Source organism: Corylus avellana, chromosome ca4 (assembly GCF_901000735.1).
Source record: "Corylus avellana chromosome ca4, CavTom2PMs-1.0".
NCBI lineage: Eukaryota > Viridiplantae > Streptophyta > Magnoliopsida > Fagales > Betulaceae > Corylus > Corylus avellana.
Genome location: NC_081544.1, coordinates 11422586 through 11431918, shown reverse-complemented (window position 1 = coordinate 11431918; position 9333 = coordinate 11422586).

Sequence of the window (9333 nt, the reverse complement as noted above, 5' to 3'; positions counted from 1 at the left end):
TGTTAGGGCAAAAGAAACCATATCCTCAAAGCCATACCTCTTTGTTGCTTTTCGATCACATTTCTCTTTTCCTCTTGCTAAAGAATAAGACTCTTCCCGGTGCTGTGAGTCTCTTGAAGATTCTCCGTCATGACATTCATCCGTAAGTGAACACTGTAAATCAAGTTCCACCTCCACAAATTGTTTCTCTTTCTGCACTGTACTTTTAGAAAGATCATCTAAGTTAACAAACTTAGACCTCTTCGGTTCCTGCTCTGTAACTTCATGTTCTGCACTTGACCCATCCTTGTACATAGCACACTCATTAAAAGTCACATTCCGACTTCTAATGATTTGCTGATTTTGATCATCCCAAAATTGATAACTAAAGGCCTCATCACCATATCCAATGAAGTAACACTTACTAGATTTACCATCTAGTTTACTCTAAGCATTAGACTCAACATGGACATACGAAGCACAACCAAAAACTTTCACATGTGAAAGATTTACCTTTTTTTTCACTCCAGACTTCTTTTGGTAGTCTATGGATCAGGGGAACGGAAGGCCCCTTATTTATCAGGTATAGCACTGCATCAACCCAGAAAGTCTTTGGTAACACAGAATGCAACATCATACTCCTAGCATGCTCATTGAGGGTCATGTTCATGCGCTCAGCCACACCATTCTGCTATGGTGTTCCCGGGATAGTTTTCTCCATTCTAATCCCATTCACTGCACAAAACTATTTAAACACCCTATCTTCGTATTCTCGTCCCTTGTCTGATCTCAAACACTTGAGCTTCAAGCCAGTTTCAGTCTCAACCATGGCCTTCCATTTGATAAAAGTCTCAAATACATCAAATTTGCTTTTCAAGAAATAAGCCCATACCTTCCTACCTGAGTCATCAATAAATGTGATGTAATACGGCGAGCCTCCAAGAGATGCCACTGGTGCAGGACCCCACAAATCTAGGTGTACCAGCTCCAGCTTTCCAAGCTTTGGTGCTTTGTCAACTTTCACGAAACTCACCTTCTTCTGCTTCCCTAGGATGCAGCTTTCACACAAATCAGACTCAATTGACTTCAACTCCAGTAGTTTCTCCTTTGACATAAGTACCTTCATCCCTTTTTCGTTCATGTGCCCAAGCCTTATGTGCCATAGTTTTGAGTCAGCACCCGTATCTGCAACAGCAACTGTATCCTTACTGTTCGTGGTCATATAGAGAGTATTTGTCTTATAATCATGAGCCAAAATTCTGGCTCCCTTGCTCACCTTCCACTTTTCACTGTGTAAATGAATTGAATGGCCTTCCTCATCAAGCTATCCCACTGAAATCAGATTCTTCTTCAGCTTTGGAACATGCCTGACCTTCTACAGCTTCCATACCGAGTTAATGTGAACTCTAATGTGAACATCGCCTAGACCCACAACATCTAGTGCCATTCCATCAACCAAATACACTTTCCCAAAATCTCCAGCTACATAATTGTCGAGAACTTCTTGGATCGGTGTGGTATGAAAAGAAGCTCATGAGTCCAAGACCTAAGAATCAAGAGGACTCTCAACAGATAGAAGTAGGGCATCGTGCACTTCTTCTGTTACCACGACATTTGCAGTGTAGTTGTCAGTCTTCTTCTTTAGCTCTCTACAATTCTTCTTGAAGTGGCTTGTCTTGTCATAGTTTCAACACTTAGGTTGTTGTTCGAATTTGGATTTGCTTCTCTCTTTTCTAGAATTTGATTTGCCTTGACCAGAGTTTCTGTCTTGTCCTCTGCCCCAAGTCTCGAGGTTTAAAGCAGCACTAGAACAAGAGGCTTCACCCGCATCTCTTCTGCGAACCTCTTCACTGAGAATCAAATCCCTGATGTCTTCATAGCTTAGTTTACTCTTTCCTACAGAGATACTCACAGCCATCCTCACAGCTTCCCAGCTATTTGGTGAAAACGCCAAGACGATCAATGCGCGAACCTCATCATCAAAATCAATTTCCACCGAGGACAATTGATTTGTGATAGTGTTGAACTCATTGAGATGTTGTGCCACCGAAGCCCCTTCCGCCATCTTTAGGTTGAACAATTTCTTCATCAGGTGCACCTTGTTATTAGCCGACAGCTTCTCATACATGCTTGACAAAGCTGCCATTAGACCTGCTGTGGTCTTCTCCTTTACAATGTTGTGCGCAACTAATTTTGACAGTGATAACCTGATAACTGCCAGGGCTTTACGATCAAGCAGAGCCCACTCGCTATCATACATGTAGTCAGGTTGTTCTCCCAAAAGAGGTTGATAGAGGTCCTTCCCATAAAGAATATCTTTAATCTGCACCTTCCAGTACCCAAAATTTGTGCCGTTGAATTTTTCGATTCCTATCTTTCCTTCTTCTATTGCCATCGCTCCCACTCGAACCAAAAGCTTTGATACCAGTTGTTAGGAAATTAATCTTATTGCCCAAGACCCGTCAAATGTGAAAAATAAGAAGAATGCAGAATAACAAAGATTAGGCAATCAACACACGACACCAAGATTTAAGTGGTTCGACTTAATAAGCCTACATCCACTGGCGGAGACGACCCGAAGAAAAATCCACTATCAAAAGATGAGTACAAAAATAGTAGGGAAAAAATCACTCAGATCTCAAAGCCCCAATACACCCAAATCTCACTATTACACAAGAGAGATTATTCTCAAAATAGAATACAAAAGACATATGTACAAACTATTTTTTTGCTAGAACTGATAGCGGCTGATCTCTATTTTCTTTTCTCACTCCGCAACACTTTTTTTTCTTATAATCACTTGTTTTTGGCTCCTCCAAAAAACACCAAGAAGAAAAACACCTTGTGCAGCACTCCCACTTTGTGCTTGCTGCCTTGCACACTTTTGATATCTCTCTCACATTTTGTCCCACTCTAATTGAAGCTATTCAGCTTGTGGCACTAACACAAAAGACTAAACATGCCTTTAAATAGTGCTCCTAAGTCGGTCAAGTAAATCCTAGTACAAGTAGGTCTCCAAAACCAAATACAAGACAAACTAGGAAAAAAAAACCAAATATGAGTCAAACTTAGAGTGAGATCTCCAAAACCCACAAAGAGAATAAAAAACCAATGGGGCCCGCACATATTGATGACAGGTTGAAAGTCACAACGCTAACATTTTCTAACCCTTATCTATCCCAGTACACTTCGCCATTGGAAATAGATGATTGGACTATTCATAAATAGATTCAAAAATATGAAAATATATGTTAACAATTACTAACGAGACCTTTGGCTTCGATACTATGTATGTTAAAATGACCAATTATCCCATAAGCTTAAGTTTATAGAAAGAAGTAACTTTAACAAAGAGACCGACCATAAGGTTACAACCCAATCGACTTATATGTTTTTACTTTGGCATCACCATACCACTAGAGGTCTATTTTTGGCTATGGACTTCTCCTCATCTTAAAGAAATCAATTATTATACGCTCCTTCTACCATGTAAGATACTATTACACCTTAACGTTGATTTTTCTTTTCTTTTCTTTTTTTAATTTGTTGGAGCAAAAACAAACAATAGGGAATCCATCCGACTATATTGATCCTAATACCACTTGACAAATCCTTGAAATGTTATGTAATTTTAAATGTGCTCACTAATTCTTGAGGTCCTCTCTTAGCAAGCATAAAGATACAATTAAATGACAAATGGCTTTCACTTAAAGTAGTGCTTCCCCAAAAAGATTGATTTGCTTCAATATTCTGGTTGATTTTCTGCAGGAGAAAATTGTTGGGTAGGGAAATCATTGAATCATTTTCTTATGAGGATTATTAATTGAAGTTGTAATAATTAAATTCATGTGACTTATTTCTTCGCGGAATGAATTGTGTCAAAATTCTTATATCATTTTGTCAAATCGCTCACTTTGATTTTCCCCTTCAATTCATTCATTCGTAGATCCACTTGCCAATTGGTTTTTCATGAAACTTTGGACGAGATTGTGAATCTGATGCATATATATGTCCAGTGAAGAAAACCCAACTTACAATATCTAAATGTTGCTAATTGAAACAATAAGAGGCCTGCTGAGATCAAATTTTGATTGCACCCAGTTTTTAACGTGCAAAGCCTAATATATTTATGTTGGCTTCCAATTTCTTCCAAACCCCATCCCATTCCTTCATTCTGTAGATTTGATAAGAAACTTCTTTAATGTCACCATTATGACAGAAGATTACAATGCACTGAACTAAAAAAAGGCTCATTCAATATTATTCAATACAATGGCTCAAAGTTTGGTTTGGAAGTCAGAAGGTGGTTGTCACTAAAGACAAAGTAAGAGAATAAAGGAACATGCATATAAGGAAAAGAAGGTTTGGTGACGAAGGAAAAAAAGAAGAAGGAATAATTATGTGTTACATGCTCAATTTCTCAAGTGTGTAATAGGATAAATTTGAGAAGGTTGTTAGACGGAATCAGGACATCTTTCAAAAAATAGTTTGGGAATAAACTTCTTGCTACCTTTACTCCATGTCTTTAAAAATAAAATAAAATAATAAAAAAATCTTTTACAATAATTCCCCAACTCATCTTCATACGTTGGTGAATGATGCGTAATTAAAGATAATAATAACACCAACTTATGAAAGATAAATGAATAACAACGTTAAGAGAAAACAAGAATGACTAAATACCAAATGCTTTTTTTCAATGTTGAGCTGTTATTGCCTCCTCATAATATTTTTACCCCTGCACTTATTTCCTTTGGCCATTTGTAACGTTATGTTTGCTATAACTCACTTTTGTCATATATTCTTTTGGAGCGTTGCAAAGTTTTTTTTTTTTTTTTTTTTCACGAAAGTTGAAATTTTATCCTGAACCATCTCTATGATAATTAGACCTAGTAGTCAAAGACGATAAACTATAAGATTGATGGTAACTTTGGTGAGGCTTCCCATAGATATTTAGGTTCACAAGAAAAGGTGTGGAGATTATTAAAGAGATAAAGCAAGAGAATAAATAAGCATGCAAAAATAATTTTTAAAAAAGTAGGGAGAAGAAAGGAAAAGAAGATGAAGAGAAGAAGAAAAGAACGAAGCAAGAGAATAAAAGAACACGTACAAAATGAAATTATGGCACTGTTTGTTAATGTGTTTTTAGAGGGTGGTTTTTTATTTTTGGTTTAAAAAAGTATTTTGATGCGACATTAAGGTGAAAACCTTTCTTGTGTTTTTAAGAGTGTTTTATATTTAGGTTGTTTCTTAATGTTTTTGTTTTTAGAAGAGAAAATAAAAATTTTAACAAACGAAGTCAAAGGTTTAGAGACCAAAAAAAAAAAAAAAAAAAAGAGAGAAAAAAACCAAGGATATAAAGGCGAAGAAAATGATAAAATAAGAGAATAAATGAGTATGTACAAAAAGAAATAACAGCTTTGTTTGTTCATGTGTTTTGGGGAGTTTTTTGTTTTTAACTTATAAAAGTGTTCTAACGAAACATAAATTAGAGTACTATTTTTGTATTTTTAATAGTGCTTTGTGTTTAAATAGTTTGTTAATGTTTTTATTTTGAGAAAAGAAAATGAAAGACAAAAAAAATCTAACAGATGAACCCCCGAAGGTTTAAAGACAAAGGAAAAAGATAAAATAAAATAAAATAAATTAAGGAGGTTCATTATAAGCGTTTCTTCCATACTCTTACTGCCATAGCAATTTTTTTCTTTTTCTTTTTCTTTTTTTGTCTAAGACAATAGAATAGTCATCTTTTGTAAAATATCTAAACTTGCAAGAAAGAAAATTGTGGACAAAATGAAAAAGATAGAGTAAGAGAATAAAGTAACACAGATAGAGAAAACAAAAAAATTGATGAAGAAGAAAAGAAAAGAAGATTTGGAGATGAAGAAAAGGACAAATTCAAGAGAATAGAGAAACTTGCACCTGAAGAAAAGAATGTTTGGAGAGTAAAGAAAAAAAGAAAGGAATAATTATGTTTATTATAAATCATGTCAATCAATGGTTTTGGAAGCATAGCAATATTGTTTTATTTCTTCTACCAAATCATCCTTTCTTTGTGATTTGTATTTTGTCTTGCCAAAGGAGAAAAAAAAGATTTGTTTGATAATTTAAGGAGAAAGAAGGCACAACAAGCTTGAAGTTGTATAACAGGTACTACACGTACACTCTCTCTCCCTCTCTCATTTCTTTCCTCTGTTAATTAGCCTCTTTTCTATTGCTAATTTGCTATTGATATTTAACATCTATCTATTATTGTTCCATTTGATCGTACGTGTACGTGATTAATCATTGATAATAAGAAGTCCAAAACATGCTTTTCGATCTGTATATCTATCTATCTCACAATTCTTTATCCTTGACAATGTTTATGAAAATACCTATAAAAAAAAAAAAAAAGAGTTAATCCTCACAAAAATAATATTAATAATATAAAAAACCCTAATTACCTTTATATCCTCGATCCGCATCTGTTTGAACTTTGAATGGTAAATTCGAATTAAAGAGCATCATAAAAATGCCTTTGTTATATATATATATATATATATATATATGCACTTCTCGATCTCTCCATTATATTTAATTAACAATTTTATGATTTATGAAAAAGATTCCAAAAATCAGCAATATATATAATCTCCTTTGACAGTTGACACCATATATACAAAAGGAGATCCTTTTGAAATCGATCACTTCAATATATAATTGTGGTAGCTTAATTGGATTCTTAATTAAATCACTTTGTGGGCGGGGCGAGGTATTAGTATTACTTAATTTGAACTAATCTTTCCCTACCCAAATTTACGTAAATGCCATCTAATTAATTTTTTGGTCTTCAAGAGGATATATAAAGGTTTGATAAAATTAATTTAAGTGCAAATTCTGATCTTTGAAAATCTTATATTTTAATTTGACTTCATTCATTCATGATCAGACCCAATTACAAATTATATATTAATTAGCAGATTCATTTTAAAATGTTTACAAACCCTGCTCTACCTATCATCATCCTATATATATATATCACAATATATATATATCTGAATGCTAACCCCACCCTTTGGGTTTTGTGCCTCTGTGACTGTGTATTAATTAGCAGAGAGCAAGTAAGATGGCGGGTGAGAGATGGCATCACTTGCAGCTCATAGATAAGCTGGAAAGTGATGAATATGATTGCTGGGTGTGCGAAAAGTCAGCATTGGGAAGTCGCGGCTACAAATGCGGGGAATGCACTGATTTTTTAATTCATGAATCATGCCTCGAGCTAACAGATCACAACCAATCACATTATTTGTGGGAGACACATCACTTGATATCCATGAAAGAGGTGGAGAAGAATGGAGATGAGAAGAAAGTAGTAGTTTGCTCATTGTGCGACGAACCGGTATCGTCTTTGTTAATGTTAGGTAACAACGACAACATTAATAATAATGGGCCTACCTTTTATTACAAATGCTGCTTCCCCAACTGCACCTTCCTCATTCATCAACCATGTGCACAATTACCCTTTGAAACAACACACCCTCTGCACTTCTCAGACCACAACCTTAATATCTTTGGGCCAGAGGAGACTCCATATTATTGTGATGCTTGCAGTAAAGTTCTTCATGGACGCTTCTTTTACGGTTGTCTCAAATGTTTTTATACGCTCGACATGAAATGTGCCTCTCGTTGGCAAAATATTAGTGTTGACAAATGTAACTCACACGCATTAAGCCCCATTCAAGATCTGACCGAGTTCACTTGCAAAGCGTGTGGTGTGAAGCGCAGTGACGTCGCCTGTCATTGCAGCAATTGTCTAATTCTGATTCACTCCAATTGTCTTAAATTTCTAGGCACCATCAAAATTAGAGGACATGATCACTCCCTCACTTGCACCTTCTCTCTTGGTCAAGTCAAAAAGCACAAGTGTGAAGTATGTTACGAAAATGTGGATACAAAGTATGCAGCTTATTGTTGTGATGATCAGAAATGTGACTACATTGCCCACTTACAGTGTGCATATTGGTCTAGGATTGTGGGTGAGACCAGTGATTCCGTTGACTATGCTACTCATTTGGTTGAGGGCAACGATCTAAAAGATGATGAAAAAGCAACCCCTCAAGAGATTGAACATTTGAGTCATCCACATCATAAATTAATCCTTAAAAATGAAGAGCTCTTGGATGTCAAGAGCTGTACGGGGTGTATGCAATTTATAGTGTTGCCCCCATTTTACAGCTGTGTGCAGTGCAACTACTCTCTCCATATAAGATGTACTAAACTACCCCAAAAGGTTATGAGAACATTACATCATGCTCATCCGCTCACCCTACGTAATGTAGATTCCAAAGTGCAATCGTTCAAGTGTGAGGCTTGCAATCGAACTCGAAGTGGCTTCAGCTATAGATGTGATGAGTGTTCGTGTCAAAGTGAAATATTTGATACTCAATGTATTTTAATTCCAGAAGTCCTTAAACATAAAGGTCACCAACACTATCTCTTCCTTGGTAACTTTAAGCAACCAGAGTGCAATGCTTGTGGTCAAACACCTAGTCGTGCTCAAACATTTGATTGCACTACTTGTGGGTTCCGCTTATGCATTAAATGTGCTACTCTTCCACTAGTAACTAGGCATAGATATAACACACATTTCCTATATCTCACCTACGCAGCTGAAGATGATTCTAGAGAATTTTATTGTCAAATTTGTGAAATAGAAAGGGATGAAAAGCTTTGGTTCTACTACTGTAAAAATTGTGATTTCGCTGCTCATCCTCAATGTATTCTTGGAAGAACTTGTTTCGATTAGTTACATTTATTTATGTGACAGAGACTTGGAGGGAGAACCTTATTGTATATAATTTAATTCAATATACATGAAGGGAGAATCTTTTTTCTTGTGAATGTAAAATATTTTGATATTTTGAATGTAAAAATAATGTAAAATGTAAAACCTAAAATATTTTTATATTTTGAATTCTCAATGTCATGCACAGCTACACGAGAGGGTGAGAAAATACAAAAATACAAAAATATTTTGATATTCTTCCCTTTTCTCTATGTCACGCACCGCTACATGAGGGTGAGAACTTTGCCATAAAACTTATATAGAAATAGGGAAGGGACCTAAAAATTTATCTTTGCAAGTCCCCAACATTACCTTTTAGAAATGCTTGTGAATGTAAAACATCAACCAAAGTGCAATGCTTGTAATTATAATTTACCCAACTTAAACCTCTCCTTGAGACATTCATAATTGAATAAGGTACTTTGATTTTACATTCACCGTATTCATCTTTTATCTTTGAGTACTCAATCACATGATCATCCACAATACTTGTATTAAAGAATAAAATCTTTTAAGAGTATTAATTT